This window comes from Mustela lutreola, chromosome 2, assembly GCF_030435805.1.
Source record: "Mustela lutreola isolate mMusLut2 chromosome 2, mMusLut2.pri, whole genome shotgun sequence".
NCBI classification, from domain to species: Eukaryota; Metazoa; Chordata; class Mammalia; order Carnivora; family Mustelidae; genus Mustela; species Mustela lutreola.
In genome coordinates this window covers 221,378,483-221,395,030 of record NC_081291.1, presented here as the reverse complement: position 1 = coordinate 221,395,030, position 16,548 = coordinate 221,378,483, and positions in this window count along the sequence as shown.

Sequence of the window (16,548 nt, the reverse complement as noted above, 5' to 3'; positions counted from 1 at the left end):
GACAGGGGAGCCTCCTGTTGTTGGCTTAGACCTCAGGCCTGGGCCCCTGGTCTGGCTGGAAGCAGAACTTTTCTGGATCTCAGCCTCGCCTTCCAGGAGAGCAGGAATCATCTTTGCCTTCCTGCCCTGCAGCGAGCTGGTGTGTGTAGTGATGGAAAATCACCATGTGAAATGACATATGGGTGTGAAATTCTTCTTTCTTTCTCAAGATTGATTTATTTATTTTAGAGAAAGTGTGAGGTGGAGGGGCAGAGGGAGACCATCCAAGCAGACTCCAGTCTGAGCGTGGAGCCCAACACAGGGCTCGATCCCACAAGCCGTCAGACCACAATCTGAGCCTAATCCAAGAGTCAGATGCTTTCCCAACTGAGACACCCAGATGCCCCTGGGTCTGAGGTTCTTGTTGATGTCCAGACTGGTTACTTCCGCTCTCTAGAGATGGGGGCAAGGTATCTCCAAGAATAAGGGGTTCAGAATAAGCTGGGTTTGAAGGGTTCCCATGGACCCCACCTCTCTTGCTTTAACAAACTCCCACTTGGAGAGACAAGGGGCACCCCACAGTTACCTGAATTTTTAACCTGCCAGAAGCCATGGAGCAGATACTGGGATGATTGGGCCCAGTCCAGGGGGTTCCCCAGGTGTGAGGGGTCCGGTTACGATGTCTACAACCTCATAGCCAAAGGGAAAGACGGTTTCAAACCCAAGTGGAGAGGATCCACGGTCTTGCCTTCAGATGAAACGTGACCTCTAGCAGGGCGTGACCACCGTATTTGTTTCCTGTGGCGGCTGTAACAAATACCACACATCTAGTAGCTTAAAACAGCACAGGAGTGTTCTCTTACAGTCCCAGAGGTCTGAAATGAGTGGGAAAGGGGCCACATCAAGGTGCTGGCAGGGCTGGCTCCTTCCAGAGGCTCTGGGAGAAGTCTCACCTCTCCCAGCATCCACAAGCTCCTGGCTGCACCTCTCTGACCATTGTGAATGCTGCTAACTTGCCTCTTCCTCTTACTTGACCCTTCTGCCTCCCTTCCTCCTATAAGGAGCCTGGAGATGATGCTGGGTCCACCTGGATAATCCAGGAAAACTTCCCCATCTAAGGTCTTTAATTTAATCCAGTCTGTAATGTCCCTGTTGCTATGTAAGGAAACATATTCAGGGTGTGAAGATAAGGACATGGACTTTGGGGGGGGGTCATTATTCTCTCTACTACACCCACAGGGGAAAGTAACAGGACTGCCTTTGGGGTGTAACTGAGGGATGAAAGGGCCACCCATGGGCCACGGCATTTGCTTGCTCTGTGGGTCTCAGGAGTAGCTCTTCAGAAGTGGAAATTTCGGCCAGAAGAGTATCATGTCTACATCATCTAATGAAAGACAGCACCCGAGCCAGGTTGGTGGAACAAACTTCTTCCTAGAACCGAATCCAAGCACACATGTGTCAGCCCTGGGCATCAGAAAGCACACATCTCTCTCTGTTTTCCACCTGCAGTGGCCAATGTCCCAGTGTGGGTCAGAACCCATGGAGGGTGGGCACCTCTGTGGGGGTGAAGCAGCGTCCTCCAGGTCTCTGGCTTTCTGCACGTCCAACCTAGCTCCGGAGCAGAATTTGGAGGATGTTTGCTGGCACCTGGTGGTGGTGTCTTCTGCTGGTGGTCTTCTCCTGAGACCTGACATCCTACATACACCTGGGGCAGGGCTGTCCTGAGGTTGCTGCAGGCTGGAGGTATGTCTCCAAGAAGCATCCTTGTGGGCCATGGAGAGCAATTGCTTCAAGCTTTTTAAGAAATACGTGTTCTCGGTGGACACAGATGCTGCCATGGTTCAGCATCTGTCTGTTCACACTCTAACACAGAAGTAAGGGGACACCGCCTTCCAACCTGGCTTGGAGCACATCTCTGGCCAGGAAACCGAGTGGAGACAGGACCCCCCCGCCCAATGTCCTCCATGGGGTGCAGCGTGAGGCAGCGTGGAAGAACACAGAGGGGAAAGGAAACGGGTTGGTGGGAGCTGTGTGGAATGACCGGGTCCCCGGGACAATCTGATGGCTCTCTTGCATTTAAAATATCTGGGCTGTGGCAACAATCACCACCTGTCCATTAGGAGCCTACCCTCTTATAACTATCCTAGAGAGAGTTCACTGCAAGTAGTGGAAAGGAATAAAAGAGGTAAAGCAGAAATGGTAGAGGGTAGAGCGTTGACCAAAGCTGCCTTGGCAGGACACCTCCGCAACAGCTGTTGACCAGGTGCTCAGAAGCACCATGAGAACCCAGGCATCCAATACGCAGTAGCAATGGGAGTGGTGGGACCATCCAAAGGAAGCGTGTTAGTTATTTTTTAAGACACCAGCTACATATGTCAGAGTCAGGCAGTCAAGGCAGTGACTCTGGGAATAGAGATCCCGGTCTCTAGCTTTGCTGCAGGAATGTGACACATCTGCCATAAGACGGACAGTTGGCTTGCCAGGATGGCCCGGCCGTCTTCTGCTCCCAGGATCCTCTGGGCTCTGGGTGTGGCCACACACCACAGATGCTTAGTCAGCCCTGGGAGAAGGCGGTGTGAGTGAGGCTGCACCAGGGAAAGGGCAGGGACTTTCTGGGAGGGCTCAGCAGGCATCAGCAGGCACCATCAGCCTTGTGCATGTGGCCGCCATGTTTGCTTTGCCCAAGTGGAGTTCCTGGGGGTCTAGGCAATGTCATTAGACATCTTTCTTGGCTTGACTCCCGCCCCCCCACCCGCTTTTTTTTTTTTTTTTTTTGAGAGAGAGCACATGTGGGAGTGGGGAGGAGCAGAGGGAAAGGGAGAGAGAATCTCAAGCAGGCTCTATGCCCAGCACGGAGCCCGATGCAGAGCTCGATCCCACAACCCTGAGATCATGACCTGAGGTGAAATCAAGAGCCAAACGCCCATCTGACAGAGCCACCCAGGGGCCCCTGAAGATTTGAAACAAAATCATTTAACAACAGGGCACTCTTGCCCACACGCCTCTATCTCGCTAGAGTCAGATACCACCCACCTTTTCCATATGGCTCTCCAATGTCCCCCCAGTCCCGCCAGCAACCCCCACTCACTGGTTGGCCCTATCACGGGGACCACGAATGCATTTCATTCTTCAAGGCAAGATGAAAACCCCTTGTCTTTAAATCTGAAATCCAAAATAAACAGAAAAGCTTTCTCTATACCTCATTTGATGGCAAAATCTGACCTGAAATGTGGCTCCTTTTTGACCAGAAATGACTATAAAAATATCATTTATGCCATTTACTGATCCCTTTCAGGGTGAAGGCTCTAGATTCTCTTGCAGAAATACTACTAGAGGACCGCACCAGACCCACTGGGGGTGGGGGGTTACCCAGTACCTACACCACTTTTCCTTCTTGAAATCCAAAGATCCTGAACACCTCTGCCCCTAAGTGTGTAGAGGGAGCAGGGCAGGTACAATAGGAGAGGCTCGTGGGCTTCCAACCGAGAACCTCTCCCACCTGGTGCTCACGGTAAGCCTCAGTGATCTTCAGGATCGCCGTTGGATGAGTGGCTTAGATCATCCCCATTTTACAGATGAGAACACTGAGATACGCAGAGGTAAGTTGCTCAAGTACATAGCCAGAATTTGAACTCAGGCATTCTGCTTCCAAGATCTCTGCTCTGAACCAACATGCCGTGCACGATACCTGACCTCAGGTAGTAAAATACACACTTTCCAAATTCATGCTGGGGCTGTGGTTTCCTAATGGCATGTGTAGAGTAAGCTTTCCCAGAGATTCCAGGCAGGCTAGGAAAATGTGCCCAGCTCTAACCGTCCAGCCGACTGATTCCCAAGGATGCACAGAGGCTCTGGCTAGGTCACCTGCCAGGTAAATCCCCAAGACATTCGGAGGTGGGCACAAAAATTGGGAGAGGACCCTTTAACTCAAGTGGTCGCTGGTGAGAAGACCCAAGTAAGGGTATCCGTTGGTTCTCCCAGAACAGGGTGACGGAAGGCTCGCAGTCGCTGCATTCAGCCGGAGGAAGGTGTGAGCCCAGGTCAGTCACTCAAGCCACGTGTCCCACGCAGCGACACCCAGGCCCCCTGAGCTGCAGTGCCCTCTACACTGACGGCCAGCATGACACCCTCATGCTTCCGAGGACTGAACCAGTGCAGAGCCTTGACAGCAGAAAGAGCAGACTGCTCTGCTCCTCCCCTTCTTTGGCTGCTCAGAAGACACACCTGCGTCCGGCCCGCCCTCCTCTTACTCCTGCTGTTTCTCTGGCATCACCTGGCCCGAGGGTCTCTTCCAAGAAGGCTAGTTAGCCAAGGCAGCTGATGGCTTGTCTTGGGTCTCCTTGGCAAATTTGCCTCCAAAGCATTAAATACAGGGCTTTCCACCGCCTTCACCTACTGGTTTCCCCTTGCCTTTGCCTAGACCGGGTGGTGTCCCTCCCCACGAAGACCACACGGCCGTTGGCACTGTGGCTGCAACCCGCACACCCCCCTGCCTTCCTGCTTCTGAAAATAGCATCAATCCATGGCTTTGATGGGGCTGGGGCCCTGGCAGCTGAAGTCCGCTGGTTCAGGTGGGCTCAGCAAGGGAGCCCGTGGTGCCCACTCCAGATCTAAAAGGATTCTGGCTTTGGAGCAGTGACCGTGTCACTGAAGACGGTAAGTTCCGTGGTGGAGTTCAGAGCCACATTGGCAGGACTGTGGCGCCCAGAGGTGCAGCTGTGTGGGTCCCCTTCCCTGGGGCAGGGGCTCCACCAGAAGTCCCTCCTGCAGAGTCAGTGAGGAGGGGGTGCTCAGGGGTGCCCTTGGCGGGACCTGAATCCTCCATGCTCCGGGAGGTGGCCCTGAGCCTGAGAAACTGAGGATTGGAGAGGCCGAGGAACTGATGACCCGGGTCTCTTTCAGGGGACACATCTGACCCTCCCTGGAGGCAGTGGGTGACACACTCCTGCTCGCAGCTCCTTCGAGGGGCCCCGTCGGCTCCCTTGGTGCTTCCCTGTCTGGAATTTGGGATCGCACGCATGTCCCCACCTCTCCCACAGCTTCCTCCATCCGCCTTCCCTTCCCCCGCTCCCCCTGCCCGTGACTTTGGGGCAGACACACAAACCTTGAACATTGGTGACCTGGGAGGGGGGGGCTGGGAGGCTGGAGGTGGAGGTGGGAAGGGGGCTTCTCACCCATTGAATCACAAACAATTTGTTTATTGTAGTAAAACACACATAACACAAACTTTACTATTTTAAGCTTTTTAAAGTACGGGTTAGTGGTGTTACGTACACTCACACTGCTGTGTAGCCGTCTCCGTCATCCACATCGGGACTCCGTTCATTCTGCAAAACAGACCCTGTGTCCCCATGAAGCCCTTCCCCCAGCCCCAGGCTCCCTCTGTCTTCCTTTGGGTCTCTCTGCACTGGACTCTGCTAGGCGCCTCGTGGGGGTGGGATCCCACAGTATTTGTCCTTCTGTGACTGCTGATTCCATGCAACACAGTATCCTCCAAGATCATTCACGTTGTAGCCGGTGTCAGAAGAGACCACGTTTTACGCACCCACTCGTCCGTCCACGGACCCAAGTTTGCTTCTGCGTTTTGGCTCTAGTGAACACCGCTGCTATGAGTGTGGTGAGTCCCTGCTTTTGCTTCCAAGTACACACCCAGAAACAGACTTGCTGGGTCACTGGTAGCCATTTCATCTTTTGAAGCACTGACCTATGGTTTTCCCCAGTGCCTGCACCATTTCGCATTCCCACCAGCAAGGCACGAGGCCTGTGATTTCTCTGCAGCCTCGCCAACACAGTATTTTCTCTTTTTATCACAATGACCACCCCTGAGAGTACGAGGGCTATTTTGAATGCCCCCACCCCACTGATTTCTGGGTTTTATGTTCCAAACAGTTCCTGAAGCTTGTTTTTGTAAAATGACTTCGAAGTCGACTTACGAGCCACACGCAAGCCCAGGGCTACCGATGGCCCCTACTGCTTGATCGTCTGTCTGTCTGATTCATCAGTGTCTGTACATATGTTGGCCTTTTCCAAAAGTCAAATCCACAAGTTCAAGCAGCCCCTGAAGTGAGAGGTAAAAAGCATCCACCGTGGGCTCTGCCTCGCATGGTCAACCCTCGCGGCAGTGTGTTCCCGAAGGCCCGTGACGACCAGCCATGACGGTGTGGCCCGGCCACACACAGTGGATGCCCAGTGGCTCTGGAACCTGGTCCCCAGGCTGAAGGCTTGAAAGCGCTCGAGCTGGAGCTCCCTGGGGCCTTCGGCTCTGCGAGCGAATGGAGCTGCCCTGCTCCTAAGTCCTGGTTATCGCTCTGGTTCCAGGAGCTACGAAGACGAGTCAGAAACGCCAGCATTAAATCTCATGCCAGTTTTCATTCTTCTTACTGTTTTTTTTTTTAATATATAATGTTCTTCACAAGCTGTAAGTTCCCCTTTGGGCTCCCTTCCCCTCCCCAACCCTTCCCTTCCTCGGTGGAGGAGGCACCGTGTTGGGATTCCGGGGAATTGAGCAGAGAGCTGTGCTCCCTGCCCTCGAGAAGTTCACCTGTAGTAGGTGTCGGAAAAGGCAAAATAGTGCTGGACCCCGTCAAAGCGGGAAGGACAGGTTTAATCGGAATGCGGCCTACAGCAGGGAGGAGGGTCCCAAGGGCGCTGTGTGCAGGTGACCCGGCATCTCGGCATCTCGCTGTGTGCAGGTGACCCGGCATCTCGGCATCTCGCTGTGTGCAGGTGACCCGGCATCTCGGCATCTCGCTGTGTGCAGGTGACCCGGCATCTCGGCATCTCGCTGTGTGGAGGTGACCCGGCATCTCGGCATCTCGCTGTGTGCAGGTGACCCGGCATCTCGGCATCTCGCTGTGTGCAGGTGACCCGGCATCTCGGCATGTCGCTGTGTGCAGGTGACCCGGCATCTCGGCATCTCGCATCTCGCTGTGTGCAGGTGACCCGGCATCTCGGCATCTCGCTGTGTGCAGGTGACCCGGCATCTCGGCATCTCGCTGTGTGCAGGTGACCCGGCATCTCGGCATCTCGCTGTGTGCAGGTGACCCGGCATCTCGGCATCTCGCTGTGTGCAGGTGACCCGGCATCTCGGCATCTCGCTGTGTGGAGGTGACCCGGCATCTCGGCATCTCGCTGTGTGCAGGTGACCCGGCATCTCGGCATCTCGCTGTGTGCAGGTGACCCGGCATCTCGGCATCTCGCTGTGTGCAGGTGACCCGGCATCTCGGCATCTCGCTGTGTGGAGGTGACCCGGCATCTCGGCATGTCGCTGTGTGCAGGTGACCCGGCATCTCGGCATCTCGCATCTCGCTGTGTGCAGGTCACCCGGCATCTCGGCATCTCGCTGTGTGGAGGTGACCCGGCATCTGCAAGGGAGGAGGAGGGAGAGGGAGGCAAGTGGGCTCCGCAGGCTCAGGGAGGAGCTCATCGAGGGCCGCCCCTGGGAACCCCACCGGTTTGCTCACCAGCACATGCAGGGGCCCCATCTTGAGGTGCCGGCTGGAACAAACCGCGAATTCTTCTGGCAGTCTTAGCTTTTCTCAGGGAGGCACGGTGAGGGGCCGGGGTCCTCCCTCCGTGGCTTTCGCTCTCAGGTGCACTGTTAGCATTTGTTCGGGTCCAAGTTTGAGTCCTGGTGGGGAAGAGGGCTCAGAGGAGCCTGGCTACTTTGGACAAGGAGAGAGTCTTTGTCACAGGCATTCAGGAGCTTGCAAACACACAGAGCCTCTGGGATGGGAACACCCTAATGTTGTCCTAGGGTTGGGTATGAGGCTGGGCACCTGAGATGCTGTGCAGGCAGAAGTACCCACGGACGCGCAAGCCCTTTCACTATTGACAGCATCACGTACACATCTGGCTCCCCCTTCGGGGAAACAGTCATGGTTGCTCGCCAACAAGGTGTGGGTTAAGTTCAGGGAACAGTAGCTGTGCACCCCGAAGCCAAGACTAGACCACCCCACCCTCTACCACCTACCGGCTGATTAGGGAGCCAAAGAGCCAGTGACCCCTGGTACCCGCGCTCCGGGCTCTGAAGGTCTGTCGTGGGCATCCCCGGCTATCAGCTGATGGCCATGTCCATGGGCATGGGACCTGTCCTGAGGCTGACGCTGGACATTCTGCAGCATCCATGGCCAACGAGCCATCCTCACAGGTGCCGTGTGTGGCTCACGGTCCTGACACCAGCTCAGCCTGGACCACGTGCATCAGACTGTGGGTGGGTCCCAGGTGGTACCCAGAAGCCGGGTGTGTGGCTGGGAGAGCTTCCAGGCACAGGAGACAGGAAGAGGCAGAAGCAGCCCGGCAGTTGGTGGGGTGGGGTCCTAGGGAGGTGTAGAGGTCGTCCTGGAAGTGAGCAAAGCAGGAGGAAGGGTCAGCGGGTCGAGGGTGTAGGAAGTTTGGGGGCAGGGCATGGAGGAAGGAATTGCCGTTTGGGAGGTGTGCTGGGAGCTGGGGAAATGCCACGGGCCTGGGGCCCAGGGTGGGCTCCGACACCTGGAAAAGCCTGGAGTGTCCAGGAGTATCTGGTGAGTATTGGGGCCTAGATATTCTAGCTCTGGAGAAGCAGGGAAACTTGACAGGGGCCTAGACACTGGGAATGTGGTGGAGACAGACGCTAGATCACGTACATGATGTGTTTCTTAAGGAACTGAATGTGCAGGTTGATGTGGTGCCAGTGGGCTAGTCCAAGGGCCCTCGGTCCCACCCCAGGCTTGGTCCTGGTGGTCGACCACAAGACGGCGACCAGAGACAGCTTCATCCTAACCCCTGGAGTGGGACTTTATGTGGCCAGAAAAGGACTCTGTGCAAGGATGATTCAGTTAAAAATCTTGAGACGAGCAGATGATCCTGCATCTTGTGGGTGGACCCTAGAGGCCAACGCATGCGTCCATCTTAGAAAGAAACAGAGGGAGACCTGACTACAGGGGAGGCGGTGGCCACGTGACCGGGGAGGCAGAGCCTGACGGGACGTGGCCACAGGCCTGGGGGGTGCAGGTGGACCAGACACTGGACCAGGTAAGGAAGGACCGTCCTGTACAACCCCGTGATTCAGCATCTCTGTATGTCAGGGTGCGCTCAGCTCGAGGACAGCCACCGTCCGTCCCCACACCGTGCTGTGTCAGCAATGAGCTCTATTCCCGGTGCCTTTCACACCCTGACTCACTCCCTCCCTCCCTGGAATTCTCTGACTTCCGCTCCCCCCACCCATTTGTCCCCCCCATACCCCCCACCCCTGCCTGCCTCTCCCCTCCAACAAGTACCACTTGTTCTCTGTTTATAGGTCTAATTCTTTATTATTATTATTATTAACATATAATGTATTATTTGCCCCATGGGTACAAGTCCGTGAATCATCAGTCATACACACTTCACGGCACTCACCATAGCACATGCCCTCCCCACTGCTCATCACCCAGACGCCCTATCTTACGCCCCCACCACTCAGCAACCCTTAGTTTGTTTCATGAGATCAAGGGTCTCCTATGCTTGGTCTCCTTCCCGATCCCATCTTGTTTCATTTTTTCCCTCCCTGCCCCCCACAACCCCCTGCTCTGCATCTCAACTTCCTCATATCAGGGAGATCATATGATAATTGTCTTTGGCTGATTGACTTATTTCGCTCAACATAATACCCTCTAGTTCCATCCACGTCGTTGCAAATAGCAAGATTTCATTTCTTTTGATGGCTGCGTAGTACTCCATTGTGTGTATGTATCCCACATCTTTATCCGTTCATCTGTGGATGGACACCTAGATTCTTTCCATAGTTTGGCTATTGTGGAAATCACTGCTGTAAACATTCGGGTGCACATGCCCCTTTGGATCACTACATTTGTATCTTTAGGGTAAATACTCAGCAGTGCAATTCCTGGGTCGTAGGGTAGCTCCTTTTTCAACTTTTTGAGGAATCTCTATGCTGTTTTCCAGAGCGGCTGCATCAGCTTGCATTCCCACCAACAGTGTAGGAGGGTTCCCCTTTCTCAACATCCTTGCCAGCATCTGTCATTCCCTGACTTGTCAATTTTAGCCATTCTGACTGGTGTGAGGTGGTATCTCATTGTGGTTTTGATTTGCATTTCCCTGATGCCGAGTGATGTGGAGCACTTTTTCATGTCTGTTGGCCATCTGGATGTCTTCTTTGCAGAAATGTCTGTTCATGTCCTCTGCCCATTTCTTCATTGGATTATTTGTTCTTTGGGTGTTGAGTTTGCTAAGCTCTTTATAGATTTTGGACACTAGCCCTTTATCTGATATGTCGTTTGCAAATATCTTCTCCTATACTGTCAGCTGTCTTCTGGTTTTGTTGACTGTTTCCTTTGCTGTGCAAAAGCTTTTGATCTTGATGAAATTCCAAAAGTTCATTTTTACCCTTGCTTCCCTTGCCTTTGGTGATGTTCCTAGGAAGACATTGCTGTGGCTGAGGTCGAAAAGTTTGCTGCCTGTGTTCTCCTCAAGGATTTTGATGGATTCCTTTCTCACATTGAGGTCTTTCATCCATTTGGAGTCTATTTTTGTGAGTGGTGTAAGGAAATGGTCCAGTTTCATTTTTCTGCGTGTGGCTGTCCAATTTTCCCAACACCATTTGTTGAAGAGACTGTCTTTTTTCCATTGGACATTCTTCCCAGCTTAGTTGAAGATTAGTTGACCATAAAGTTGAAGGTCAATTTCTGGACTCTCTATTCTGTTCCATTGATCTGTGTGTCTGTTTTTGTGCCAGTACCATACTGTTTTGATGATGACAGCTTTGTAGTAGAGTTTGAAGTCTGGAATAGTGATGCCACCAACTTTCATTTTCTTTTTCAACATTCCTCTGGCTAGTCAGGGTCTTTTCTGGTTCCATATAAATTTTAAGATTATTTGTTCCATTTCTTTGAAAAAAAATTGATGATATTTTGATAGGGATTGTATTAAATGTGTAGATTGCTTTAGGTAGCATAGATATTTTCACAATATTTGTTCTTCCAAGCCATGAGCATGGAACATTTTTCCATTTCTTTGTGTCTTTCTCAATTTCTTTTGTGAGTACTTTATAGCTTTCTGGGTACAAATTCTTTACCTCTTTGGTTAGGTTTATTCCTAGGTATCTTATGGTTTGGGGTGCAATTGTAAATGTTATCCACTCTTTAATTTCTTTCTTCTGTCTTGCTGTTGGTGTAGAGAAATGCAACTGATTTCTGTGCATTGATTTTATGTCCTGGCACTTTTCCAAATTCCTGTATGAGTTCTAGCAGTTTTGGAGTGGAATTTTTTGGGTTTTCCAAATAAAGTATCATATCTGCAAAGAGTGATAGTTTGACTTCTTCTTTGCCGATTCGGATGCCTTTTATTTATTTTTGTTGTCTGATTGCTGAGGCTAAGACTTCTAGTACTATGTTGAATAGCAGTGGTGGTAGTGGACATCCCTGGCATGTTCCTGACCTTAGGTAAAAAGCTTTTAGTTTTTCTCCATTGAAAATATTCACTGTGGGTTTTTCGTAGATGGCTTTGATGATATTGAGGTATATAACCTCTATCCCTACACTGTGAAAAATTTTGATTAAAAAAAGATTGCTGTACTTTGTCAAATGCTTTTTCAACATCTATTGAGAGTATCCTATGGTTCTTGTTCTTTCTTTTATTAATGTATTGTATCATGTTGATTGATTTCTGATGTTGAACCAACCTTACAGCCCATGAATAAATCCCACTTGGTCGTGGTGAATAATCCTTTTAATGTACTGTTGGATCCTATTGGCTAGTATTTCTGGTGAGAATTTTTGCATCCGTGCTCATCAAGGATATTGGTCTGTAATTCTCTTTTTTGATGGGGTTTTGTCTGGTTTTGGGATCAAGGTAATGCTGGCCTCATAAAATGAGTTTGGAAGTTTTCCTTCCATTTTTATTTTTTGGAATAGTTTCAGGAAAATAGGCATTAATTCTTCTTTAAATGTTTGGTAGAATTCCCCTGGGAAGCCATCTGGGCCTGGGCTCTTGTTGGGAGATTTTTGATGACTGCTTCAGTCTTCTTACTGGTTATGGGTTGTTCAGGTTCCTGGTTTAGTTTTGGTAGTTTATATGTCTCTAGGAATGCATCCGTTTCTTCCAGATTGTCAAATTTGCTGGCATATATTTGCTCATAATATGTTCTTATGATTGTATTTCTTTGGTGTTGGTTGTGATCTCTCCTCTTTCAGTCATGATTTTATTAATTTAGTTTCTTTCTTTCTCTCTCTCTCTCTCTCTCTCTCTTTTTTTTTTTTTTTTTTTTTTTTTTTTTTTGGTAAGTCTGGCCAGGACTTTATCAATCTTATTAATTCTTCCAAAGAGCCAGCTCCTAGTTTTATTGATTTATTCTACTATTCTTTGGGATTCTATTTCATTGGTTTCTGCTCTGATCTTTATGACTCCTCTTCTCCTGCTGGGTTTAGGCTTTCTTTGCTGTTCTTTCTCCAGCATCTTTAGGTGTAGGGTTAGGTTGTGTACTTGAGATCTTTTTTGTTCTTGGGAAAGGCTTGCATTGCTATATACTTTCTGCTCATTACTGCTTTTTTTGTGTCCCAACGATTTTGAACAGTTGTGTTTTCATTTCCATTTGTTTCCGTGAGTTTTTTCAATTCTTCTTTGATTTCCTGGATGACCCAATCATTCTTTAGTAGGATGCTCTTTAGCCTCCATGTATTTGAATTCTTTCCATCTTTCTTCTTGTGATTGAGTTCTAGCTTCAGAGCATTGTGGTCTGAAAATATGCAGGGAATGATCCCAATCTTTTGGTACTGGTTGAGACCTGATTCGTGACTCAGGATGTGATCTATTCTGGAGAATGTTCCATGTGCACTAGAGAAGAATGTGTATTCTGGTGCTTTGGGATGGAATGTTCTGAATATATCTGTGATGGCCATCTGGTCCAGTGTGTCATTTAAGGCCTTTATTTCCTTGTTGATCATTTGCTTGGAAGATCTGTCCATTACAGTGGGGGGGTGTTAAATCCCCTACTATTATTGTATTATTGTCAATGTGTTTCTTTGATTCTGTTATTAATTGGTTTATATAGTTGGTTGTTCCCAGGGTTAGTGGCATAGATTTTTAAAATCGTTAGATCTTCTTGTTGAACAGACACTTTAAGTATGATATAGTGTCCTTCTTCATCTCTTATTATAGTCTTTGGCTTAAAATCTAATATATCTGATATAAGGATTGCCACCCCAGCTTTCTTTTGATGCCCATTAACATGGTAAGTTGTTTATCACCCCTTCACTTTAAATCTGGAGGTGTCTTGGGTCTAAAATGGGTTTCTTGTAGACAGCATATCGATGGGTCTTGTTTTTTAATCCATTCTGATTAGATCTGATTCTTTTTGTTTATTCCTTTGCATTGTTTTTTAGATTCTATATATGAGTGAAATCATATGGTATTTGTTTTTCTCATTCTGACTTATTTCACTTAGTGTAATACTCTCTAGGTCCATCCATATTGCAAAGGACCTGTGCTCATCATTCTTTATGGCTGGGTAATATTCCAGTGAGTGTGTGTGGGGGGTGGGGAGGGCATGTCTTCTTTATCTGTTTGTCTGTTGATGGACACTTGGGTTGCTTCCGTATCTTGGCTATTGTAAATAATGCTGTTATCAACATAGGGACATTTCTGTTGTTTTAAGCCAATGCTTTGTGGTATTTGTTACAGCAGCCATGGGAAACTTAGAGTCCAAGGGTGGGGGCCTGGCTGAGCTCCTGGTTGGGCTTGGGAGCCCCCCGTGGCTTTTCGAGGGAACTGGGGTGTTATCAGCCCGCAGACCCCCCCCCCCCACTGTCTCAGGCGCAGAAAATGTGGGAAACGTTGCAGAGGTGGTAGTGTGGAGCGAGGCTTTCTCCTGCGGTTTATACCTTCCTGTAGCGCTTGGGTCTTTTTCATTTATTTATTTTTTAAAAAGGTTTACTTACTTTAGAGAGAGATAAGGAAAGCACACACGAAAGGGGTGGAGTAGGGACAAAGGGAGAGGGAGAGAGAATCCCAAACAGACTCCTCGATGGGTGCAGAGTCCTACGCAGGGATCGATCTCACGACCCTGGGAACATGACCTGAGCTGAAACCAAGAGTTAGATGCTCATGGACTGAGCCACGCAGGTGCCCCTCGATGTTTTTATTTCTACAAGTGTCATTAGGAGTAATTCTTCAGGGGAGACCTTGTGTTTCCTTATTTGTGCTTGTCTCGAGAGGGTACCTGGGACTCCCACCACCCGGGTGAATGTTACCTTTGTGAGTGGGTTACTCCCTCCTGGAGAATTTTCACCCCTCCCCCACTTCTGGCTCCTCCTCTTCCTCCTCCCATTCCTCCCTCTTCTCAGAAATCACCTGCTTCCCAGGCCTGGAGAACCACCTCCCTGCCTATGGGCACCGGGCCCTCGGATGCCTTTTCTAAAGGTGCATTTCCCAAACAAAGACGATCCCTTTTCCCAGCAGAATGCCTGCCTCCAGGTCCCTTGGCATGTTTTCACCTTCAGGCGTTTGTTGCACACTTATTTGGGGCTGTGCCACGTGTTCAAGGCTTTAAAATATTTTTTCTATCTTCACAACCATTTCACCAAGTGTCTGGCATTACCCCAGGTTTAAAGACGAGGAACAGCAGCTGTGTGGACTGCAGACTAGCTTTGGTCTGGGCTAGTGACCCCCCAGGGTGGCCCTCGTGCTTGCCTCCCCACCCCGGGGGGCTGTGGGCTCGCTCTGGGCTTGCCGGCTCACTGGCAAGGGAAAGAAATGTTCCAGAACAGATGCAGGAGGCACCGGCCAGGTAGGGGGCCCGTGAGCAGCCACAGCCGCTCGGCTGTGGGCATGCCCGGCGCTCTGCCCCGTGCTCTCCCCTCCCTGCGTGTGGGCTCCCCTCCTGCCTTTCCACAACTTGCCCGGCTGTCCGCGAAGACAGTGTGGGGGGCCACCTGGGCTGCCCAACGTTTGTTTTTCTCATCCCAAGAGGCAGATTTCTGGTTTCCCTCAGTCTCCGTGGGAGAGCCTGTGCCAGGATCTTCTCAATCTTCTGAGTCAGAATTAGACCCATTTTGCAGATAAGGAATCAGGGGCTCTAAGTGAACTAACGTGCCCCAGCTCGTCAGTGAAGCTGGAGCTCGGGCCCAGGTAGGCAGAGCCCTGAGTCCTGCTCTGGAGAGGCATGGGTCAGCGGCCCCCATCCGACGAGGCTCGTGTGTCCGAGCTCAACTGCCCGGTGAGCGTCAGGCTCACCGTGGAGCCTTCCATTCTCAGGAGCTCAGAGGCCGGTGAAGGATCCAGACCCGTGAGCAGATACTTTTCCAAACTGGGGTCAGGGCATGGGTACAGGGAGCAGCCAACAGGTGAGGGTGACTGTTCGTGTTCCCAGAAGCAGCCCGAGGGGAAGCCAGCCTTGGGAGTTTTCGGGATGGACCGTGCAGGGGGGGTTTCCTTGGCGGGTGACAGCAGGTGCAGAGGCTTGGACGGGTGATGGTCCCTGCTGGGAGGCGGGGACAGGCGGTGTGGGATGGGGGTGGTGGGCGGGGGCTGGCTTGTGAGGAACCTGTGTGCCTTCTTGTGAGCATTGCACCATGGTCAGGGTGGCCATGGGATCTGATCATATTCCAGAATGTTCTCTAGCTGCTCTGGTGGGGGCTGAAGGATGATAGATGGGCAGGAAAGTTCTCGGTCCCGGGCTTGTGCTGTCACAAATGCAGAGAAGCCACCAAGGGCACAGGACGGAAGGACCTTCATTTCCTGGGGTGTCAGGTGTACAAGAAGCGGGCGCGGGTGTCCCTTGGAGCATGTTGGCTACAGAGCCTAGCGCTGGGCCCTGAGCCTGAGAGCAGAGGCATCTGGGGGGTGTCCTGCCTCCCTCTGGAGCCCTGCGGGGGGCCGGGGAAGTGCCTGGGTGTGGGTCCTTCCACCACGGAGCCCCTCCTCGCTGCCGCCCTGGGGGGTCCTCACGTACCCTCGCCTTGCCTCCTCCTCCGAGCATCTGTGCTGGGCCCAGAGAAACTGGCTCTTCTGGTTCCGCGAGTTCAGGGGATTGAAGCAGAAGAGTCTAAATTTGACCTTGAGCCCTGACCCACAGTGGAGGGGGTGGGCCAGGAGGGCCCCGGGCTGCTCAATCTGGCTGCAGGGAAGGGGGGGTGCGGGGCAGGGGGAGGACAGGGACAGAGAGTAAGGAGGGAAGCAGGGGTGCGGGGGGCTTCGCAGCCTGCGCCTCTTCCCCGTGTCCGTGCTTCTGTTTCAAACGACGCGGACCTGCCATCTGCGGCGTGAGCCGGGTGCGGACACCAGGCAGGGAGGGGCTGAGCAGCGTGTCCCCGTTCGTGGACGTGGGCAGCCCAGAGCTGCACCACAAAGCCAGGCCGTCTGCCACCAGAAGCACACTCGTCTCCACTAGGCCAGGGGTTCTCAGGTTGGGTTCCCCAGGCAGCAGTGGCCACAGCTGGACGCTTGGGATGAATGCAAGTTTCTGGGTCCCACACCGACCTATGAATCTAGAATCTGGGGGGCGCTCAGCATTCCAGATTTGAATGATCCCTCCTGGGGACGTGGGGGCCCACCGAGGGTTTGTTCAATTAATTGCTGAGCGCCGACCGACCACAG